This window comes from Saccostrea echinata, unplaced genomic scaffold (genome assembly GCF_033153115.1).
Source record: "Saccostrea echinata isolate AGI-Se365-2 ecotype Australia unplaced genomic scaffold, CSIRO_AGI_Sech_v1 ptg000033l, whole genome shotgun sequence".
Classification (NCBI taxonomy): Eukaryota; Metazoa; Mollusca; class Bivalvia; order Ostreida; family Ostreidae; genus Saccostrea; species Saccostrea echinata.
In genome coordinates, this window is record NW_026889782.1 from 20200001 (window position 1) to 20208676 (window position 8676).

An 8676-nucleotide genomic window follows, 5' to 3' on the forward strand; every position below is an offset into this window, starting at 1 on the left:
GGGCGGTTTTGTAACGTAGACCGTCTGATTTTAAATTCATTTATCTACCTTTGACCAGCCTTTAAATATTGCAGTATTTTTTCTTGCATCATGATAGGAAATTGACAAGTGCAGTCTACCCTTCAAACGAAATCGGGAGACGTTTTCCAGTTTGAATAATTATGAGATAATATTCATAGCCTAGGGAATGCAAGGTTTTCAGACTTGATTTTTAAGAAAACCGATACTTAGTCATTAACTGAAATTACCATTTTTTAATTGACCATTAATTATAAAACCAAAGTATGGCATTATTAATATTAGTCATGTCATACTTTGAAAATTTTAGGGGGGGCGTGCGCCCCCACGCCCCCCCTTAAATCCGCCAGTGCGTTCACACTCTAAATATTACCTTATAGTTTTTTAAAGTTTGTTATCAAGTGCAGACTCATTTCCACTTCAGTTACAAATTTAATGTAAAATAATTAAGCACTATTTTGTAATTTACACTAAATAGTAAAATAAAATTCTGAGAACCCCATCTCAGATTTTGAAATGTGTGACGTTAATTGGAATGGAAATATGGTAAATTTGTGGAAGACAAAAGTAATATAAGTGAAATGAAATCTGGAAACATTAATATGATTGGCTACTTACAAACAACTGTCATCCAATTTTCTTTGCACACTTTTGTTTAGTATTCTAAATTTATAAGTGCCATTAAGAGTAATTTCATCAAGTCATAAACTTAAAAGACTCCAAATTCTGAATTGTGTTATACACCTAAAAGAGAACCAACATATAAAATTATCTACAAACCAATGTCCTGTTTCAAGGATCCGAAAGGGTCGCCCAAAAAATACCCACAATTTACCCTAGTTCCTGTAGGTATTACATTCCTCGTTATATTATCGACAAGAGCTGAGTAAACAAGCCTGCACTTCACATTACCAGAAGATGATCCCGAAGCACACAAAGATTTCAAATATGGAAAACTTTCAAGACAGGTTTATGACTTTAGAGAATTCAGGGGCATTGGTGGATTTTAAAATAGAAATTTAATAAGTACATTCCAAATTTTACTGAGGCTGGCTTTATTTAATATGTCGATCTCCACAAAACTCAGTTTTGGTATTTAGCTAGCTTTAGCTTACAATGTACAAATGTATACTTCAGAATTTAAAAATAAAACATATGCACACAAATTAATTAAAAACTCAAACAGAACTGCTTTTGAACTTAAGGCAGAACTTTATAAATAATTCAACACTAGATGACACGTGCATGCATCTGTTCTCTGAGAAAGGGTGACATTATAGACATTTGCTAATAGTAAACTATATTCTCTGACTTTTCAAAAGAGTCCTAAGTTTTGATGATGTAATAGTATGATTCATCTAAAGATTTGGAGGACAATAAATTTTGTTAATGAAATTTAAACAATTCAAATCAATGGGTAGCCTTTATATCATTTAAATTTCCATTATCTGTCCTCCATATATTTTCCAGGGCACATCAAGTACTGGGGTTATTTGCCAGCTGGGAATGCCAGCAAATTAATTCACATGTTGCAGATCTCAGTCTAACAAACAGCATAAAAGAAATCAATTCACATTACAGTATGCATGGACTGCTCTGCAGTATAACAATTTCTATCAAATAAAACAAATAATTTTTGCAAAAAATATATATATACAGGACTTTTCATTCTCATTCTCTTTCATTTCCATTTTTTCATTTCTCATTCGGAAAATGAAATGCATGCATACAGTTTTTTAAAGGTCAAGAATAGGAAAGTTTTATCCATGGTAACTGAACTAGACCCCAGAAATTGCCCATAGGTGTCCAGGGCTGCAAACAGCCAACATTTTTCACAAATTGTGAATAACTCCATGGCAACTTAACTTAAATTGAATTAAACCAACATTTTGGCATTGATAAATCGGTGTAAAGTATGTCAAATCTCCTTTTTGACTTCTGAAAAGTGCAAACTACTCATTTTTTCCACAATTGTACAAACACAATTGTGTCAACTAAAGCTACGTCATTAATTAAAATTTTCAAACTTATATTATTATCATTATACTTCAACCTCTGCAATAAAATTATACCTTGTGGGTACCTGAAATAGTAAAAACTTATGTTCCTTGTTTAACTTTTGCAAAATTATTGCCTTTTAATTATATATCTTTTAGACAATTCAATCTCAAAGAATATCTCAAAGAATATGTTCTTTAAATTTTCAATATGGTGCAATAAATTTTACTCAGACATCGTGTTCAAGCCACCAATGAAATTCCAAACACAATTAACCTATAAATATATATATATACACATTTTTTGTCCCTTTACTTCTGATCCTGGAGACTATGGAATGGTAGTTAATTCCAATTAGAACCTGTATCAGCCTATCTTGCTTGTACTGCTGTTGACTTCCGACAAAACAGAGTTGATAAACACTGAAGACCCCAGTGTCCTTGTCTTCTACTGAACATAACATTGAAAAGTTCATGACATAAGAGATTTCATCATCTTGAATTAAAAGTTCTGCCATTTTTATATACAAGATACAAATCAGAACTATTTAGTAAAAATTTCCATGTTGCATTCTTCAGTGAAAAGTGTTTGCAATTGCAAAATTTTCTAAATGTGTGCTCGTTCAGTAGTGGGCTCTCTCCATGATCGGAAAGTCATGTGTTCGAATCATGGCCACGATCGACTGACCTAAGTCGATAAAAAATAGGTAGCAACTGTTCCTTTGCCAAGCGCTCTGCACTTTGAAGTGAAAATTGGGGATTCTTCAGATGAGATCTTAAAAACCTAGGCCCCGTGTCACAGTAGGCATTGGCATGATAAAGAACCCTCACTGCTCAATGGCCCTGAGTGCCCAGTAAAGGTCTAAATTTGAAACCCTTCACCGGTATATAGTGACATCTCTATATGAGTGAAAAATTCTCAATTGGGATGTAAAAAAACATACAATCAGTCAATTCTTAATGTGTGTTGCATTAGTAGGGATGATGCCCCGGTATCATCAGAAAATTCGCATCTTGATATATCACGATTTTCCCCTAAAATATCACAATAATATCGTGATATTTTTATAAGCAATTTTTACAACAATTTCAAATGAAATTCCTTAATGTTTCTTAACATATGCTATAAAAAACATTACTTCCCTTTTTTAAATTTTTATTAATGTAATATAATGCATGTTTGGATACCATTGTTTAACTGTTTTCAACACTTTGACACTTTTTGTAATTGTTATTTAATAGCTTGAACAAATAAATGAAAAATTTCTTGAATTTATGATTATGTACCAAATACCGGTATTTTAGTCTCCTTATCGCGATACGTATCACGCAATAAAAAATCACAATATACAGGTTTATTACATTTTCAACAGTGAAATACTGTGATTTATTTATTGAATAAAAGTGATATTCTCTCACAGTGTGAAAGGATACCAAAATGATATTCTCTCACAGTGTGAAAGGATATCAAAGTAAGTAAAAAATAATTTCTGGCCTGTCATAAGATAGAGATAGTAACTAATGATCTTGATAGAGCTAAAACTGCAAATTTCTTTACAATATATGTTGCTAAAAGCCATGCTATGTAATGTTTTCAATCTCAGAACTGCTAAGCTGTGATGTCTCAACCGCTCAACTATGACGTCAAGCCTATGACACTGTGTTAGGAAAAGACAGAGGCAAAGGGAAAATCAAAGAAAATGTAATAAACAGAAAATTCAATGTTTTGTAGATGGATATGGAATTTATTTCACTCGTGAGACAGGATTTTTTGATATTTTCACTCGTGCTTCGCACTCGTGAAAATATAAAAAAAATCCTGTCCCACTCATGAAATAAATTCCATATTCATCTACAAAACATTGAATATCCTCTATATACACCGATGAAATCGCGCATCCCTATGCATTAGTATACTGCATAAACTCATAAATTTATATTTTATATCTAAAACCAATAAACAGAAATATCCACTTTAATATAGTCAGAATAATCTTGAAATTATACACTAATGAGTCTTCTTTTACTTGCAAGATGTACTGCATACCGTAGTGTGCTAATTAACATGAGTTCTGTGCTACATATGATACCAGACAACTGGATTTTAAACTCCATGTCAACTATAAACTCTATTTGTATAATAATCAAAGCCTTTAAAAACCCTGATTAAATAAGATATCTATCACTAATTTGTTAATTAACCTCATTAATTCGTGAAGGAATATTTACCAGTTTAATTACTCTAAATTGTTTTTGGATAGTGCACCCTTACAAAAAAATGTTTTCTTTAGTACCATTACATGTATCTGGCCAAGCCAAATTTTTTTCATGAAAAAATCCCTAAATTGCATGTCTGTGTACGTTTTCCTTCAAACTTAACAATTTATGATTCATAAGGTCACCTCTAGAGCTGTCAAGTAGATGTAGATAATAAAAAAAATTATGCTTGAGAAAGAGAGCATTAACTGTCTATAAAAAGTTTTATATATTATAGTTATGCCTTAATGTAAATTAATTTTAAAAAAACAAACAAACAAATAAACAAGTAGTAGTAAATTTTATTTATAGTCGGAATATATACATTTAACAAAAAACATGAGCTTTAAGGCTCTTTTACCGACTAGTAACATAGAAACACATTTAGCACAAATAAAATGTACATATACATATAAGAGAAAACATGCTTAAATTTGACATAGACAGAAGCACATAAAACACAAGAATGGAACTAAAGACACTGGTAAACACACATAAAAAGGACATAAAAGACACAACATAAGAAAGCACACAAACACACACATATATAACAAAGATCATGCACACACATATATAAGAAAAAAAAAAAAAAAAAAAAAGAGGGGTTAAGATAGCACTAATATAGTAAAATCATAACTTAAAACCAACAAACAGTAAGCTACAAAGGGGGAGACATCAGGTATGAGGCTTAAAAGTCTGGAGTCTGCAAGAACTACATTTACAATTTATTTCTCCACACCAAGATGAAATGTAGTTTGAAAACTGATTATAGGAGGAGAATTTCCTGACTTCATTTGGCAGGGAGTTCCAGAGCTTTGCTGCCTCATACCTGAATGATTTCATTCCATACCTTGTTGTTAACAAACAAACAAACAAAAAACAAAATCCTACCCATACTTTCTCTTTTATAAAACATGTAATGGTAAACAAACATTTTTTTTTCTTTGGCCTAAAAGTCATCCAAAAGCAACAGATTCTTTATCATCTTTTGATACAGGGACACCTCATAATAGTTCAATTCTCTTAATAAGTAAATACACTGTTAAGAATTATTATATATTCACCGTTCATGATTATATTCACACAAGTCCCCTGAGATATTCATTTTGAGCTATCTTACAAATTTATATAAAATTTCTTGGGTGGCATTAAGACAAATGTAAGGAATTCTGAATTAAAGATGGTCACAATCAGATCATCTTTAAAAGTATTTTACAGGTAATTAAGAGACAAACGCTGATGTTTACAACTTAGCATTCCTTCAGAGGTAGCTGATATTAAACATGTTAAATTAAGTAAACTTACAGTTGGGTCATTTTGAGTTCTACTCTTTGTTTACCCTCTTATGCGTTGAAGTCTCCAAATATACACTAAAGAAACATCAGCTATTAGAGAAAAACATATTGAGGTCATAAATGGTAACCGATACCAGTACAAAAAGTTCTAGTTATTCACTGAACACACAGGGGGGCATTGTCCCCCAGATCTGTGTAAAGCGTGGGGGATATATTATGTGACAATCAAATTGGTAGTGTAAAATTTCAAGGGTTAAGATTTCAAGTTTTTAAAAACTCAAAGTTAATTAATCTTCTCAGGTTGAATTGGATAACTTTAAAGTTATTGTACTAATAATGAATGGTACCTGAAAGGCTGCATATATAGCATCTTTGCTAGCCAAGAGTTTCTGATGTAGACTAGATTTCAGATCAAAAACCCTTCAGTTGGCTAGCGAAGATGCATATATGGAGACACTTGTACATGTACAATTATACACACTCTTTAAGATAGTCTAAGAAAGTATTAAAAATCAAAAAATTAAGTGGCTTAATGCATTTATATAGTGTAGGTGCTAAAGTGAATACAGATTATTTTACTTGTCTGAAAGAAAGGGAGAGAGAATGACTCCAGATCTCTGCCAGAAGAGAACACAAGAAGAGATTGATGGATGGAGGACATTTAGATAACAGGAAATCAGAGAGAGATAGAGAGAAATAGAAAGATAAAGGGAGACTGATGAGAGAGTTAGAAGAGAAAAAGACAAAGAAAGAGAGGTGAAGAGACTGGGAGATTGAACTTACAGTAATTAAAAGTGTTCACCCCTATAAAGCTTTTTACAATGAGAATGTACACATTAAAAAACACGAGATCTACCTGATAAAATAAACCAACTCCATCAATAAAGAATCAATTAACACCTGTAGAGACAGGTAAACAGGTGAATTCCTATCTGTGTGTATTTACAACCCCCTCAAGGTAGACAGACCAATAAAAATGCACCGTTATTATGTTATTTAATGCTTAGTCTATTATTGTCAGTGTGCATGTATATATTAAGAAGAAAAGGTGGAAAGTTCATATACAGATAAGTAATTAGATATTAACTCTTATTTGCAACGTGAAATGAGTTCAGATACATATTAACATGTATACAATATATATACATGTAACCCCCACACCTTCTACTCTATCAGGATCTTGTTAATACATGTACTACATTCATAAGTACTGATTGAAGATTGTCAACTTGAAGATTACATGTATACATTTACAACACGTACAGTAGATATGTACTTTTATACAGGGGTTTTACATATATACCAATGTATACATTGAATGAATCACAGGTACATGTTCATATTTTGTCAGTGTGTACATGTACCTGTATAAATGTCCAAGATGTGGTTCATATGGTGGAGCCTGAGAGACCTGGTTACACTTTTCTGGTTCCATTTTTCATTACATTTCTACAGATTCTAATATTTTATGCTTAATTTTCCATCCTATTCTTGAAGCAATTACCATCATAGTTGCCAGCGTGGTGCAGTGGTTAAAGCGTTTGCTCTAGAGTTGCCGAGTAAGGAGTTGATCCATAGGTGGCGTGGCGGGTTTGAATCTCACTGCAGTACGTGGACACTGGTCCTTCATATGTGACCGTATAAACTGAGGTCCTGTGTCGCAGTAGGTGCTGGCACGATAAAGATCCCTCACTGCTCAATGGCCCTGAGTGCTGAGTATATGGTCTAAATTTGAAGCCCTCCACCAACTAGTGATGGCATCTCAATATGAGTGATAAATTCTCAAAGGGAAGTTTAAACAAGCAAACAAAACTATCATGTAATATGCTTATGCTTAAAATCAAACAAATGCAGTATGCATCACGATTCAATGCAGCATACAGTGAATCTGTCCTTGTCCATTGTGATGTTTGTCAATCTGAATATTAGGATGACAATATTAAGATGACAATATTAAGATGACAATATTAGGATGACAATATTAAGATGACAATATTAAGATGTAGATGGTATATCTATGTCTCCTGTGATTAACTTATGACTAATACTGTGTAGAAATGCAGTGATGGATACACTGTTAAACTGTTTAACCATAGGGACTATATATCTGTATCATATACATGTAATATAGTTCATGACAAATTTAAATAATGATGAGTGCCTATGTCAAACAATATAATGAATATAAACCAATGAAAACAAAAGTTAATTATTTGGAAATTTGGCTCTTAATCTTTTTTTTTTTTATTATCATTATAATTTTTTTTTATCTATTTAGAGAATAATTTTAGATCTACTTATTAAGAGAATAAAAGAGCTGGGCCCTAGCCATTATCATTTGTATAAGAGATAGATTTATTGAGAAAAAGTAGGTCGGGGGAAGGGGGGACGCCACCAAATGAGGTATTTTAGATATTAAACAACGGATATCCATACACGCAGAGAAAGATTAAGAGAGAGAGAGAGAGAGAGAGAGAGAGAGAGAGAAACTCTCCTCGGGTGCGGTCTAGATCTGCACTATCACATTGACATAAAGATGCACATGTCGAATATGTACACTGTACCTGTGTATATGCTGGTCTTCAGTCTTTCCTAACTCCAGGACCGTTTACGGTTAGCTAGGAAATGTATTCTTAATTCAACCTAGACATGTCATATTTACATTCAAATCGTACTTACCTATAAGGCTATATGTGGTAATCAAGGTCTTTTAGTCTAAAAATCCTCACATAAATAAAACCGTTCGATCTCCCCATTCGTCACATACAAAATCAATAGTCCGCATAAAGGGGCATAACTCGAGTCAATAAATCGGTGTCATGGACTGCGAATTTTTCCGTTGTCCTGCAGCCGTATACAAAAAGGAAATCCTCTCCGACTGTTAAAGTTAATTGTTTGTTTACTCGAGGTTTAGATGTGGTCTAGTGCGCTGTATACTGTCAACACCTGTACAGGTAGCTAGCCGCTACACTGGCTTTTCATGCATGACGTTCTACGCTTAAAGTGAGCGGATCTAACTATTTCTTGTGCTTGTAACATTGGTGCGCACATATACAGGTCTACTATAGGTACTTAAAAGGTAAAATCGGGGACATAGTTTATTAGTTGAT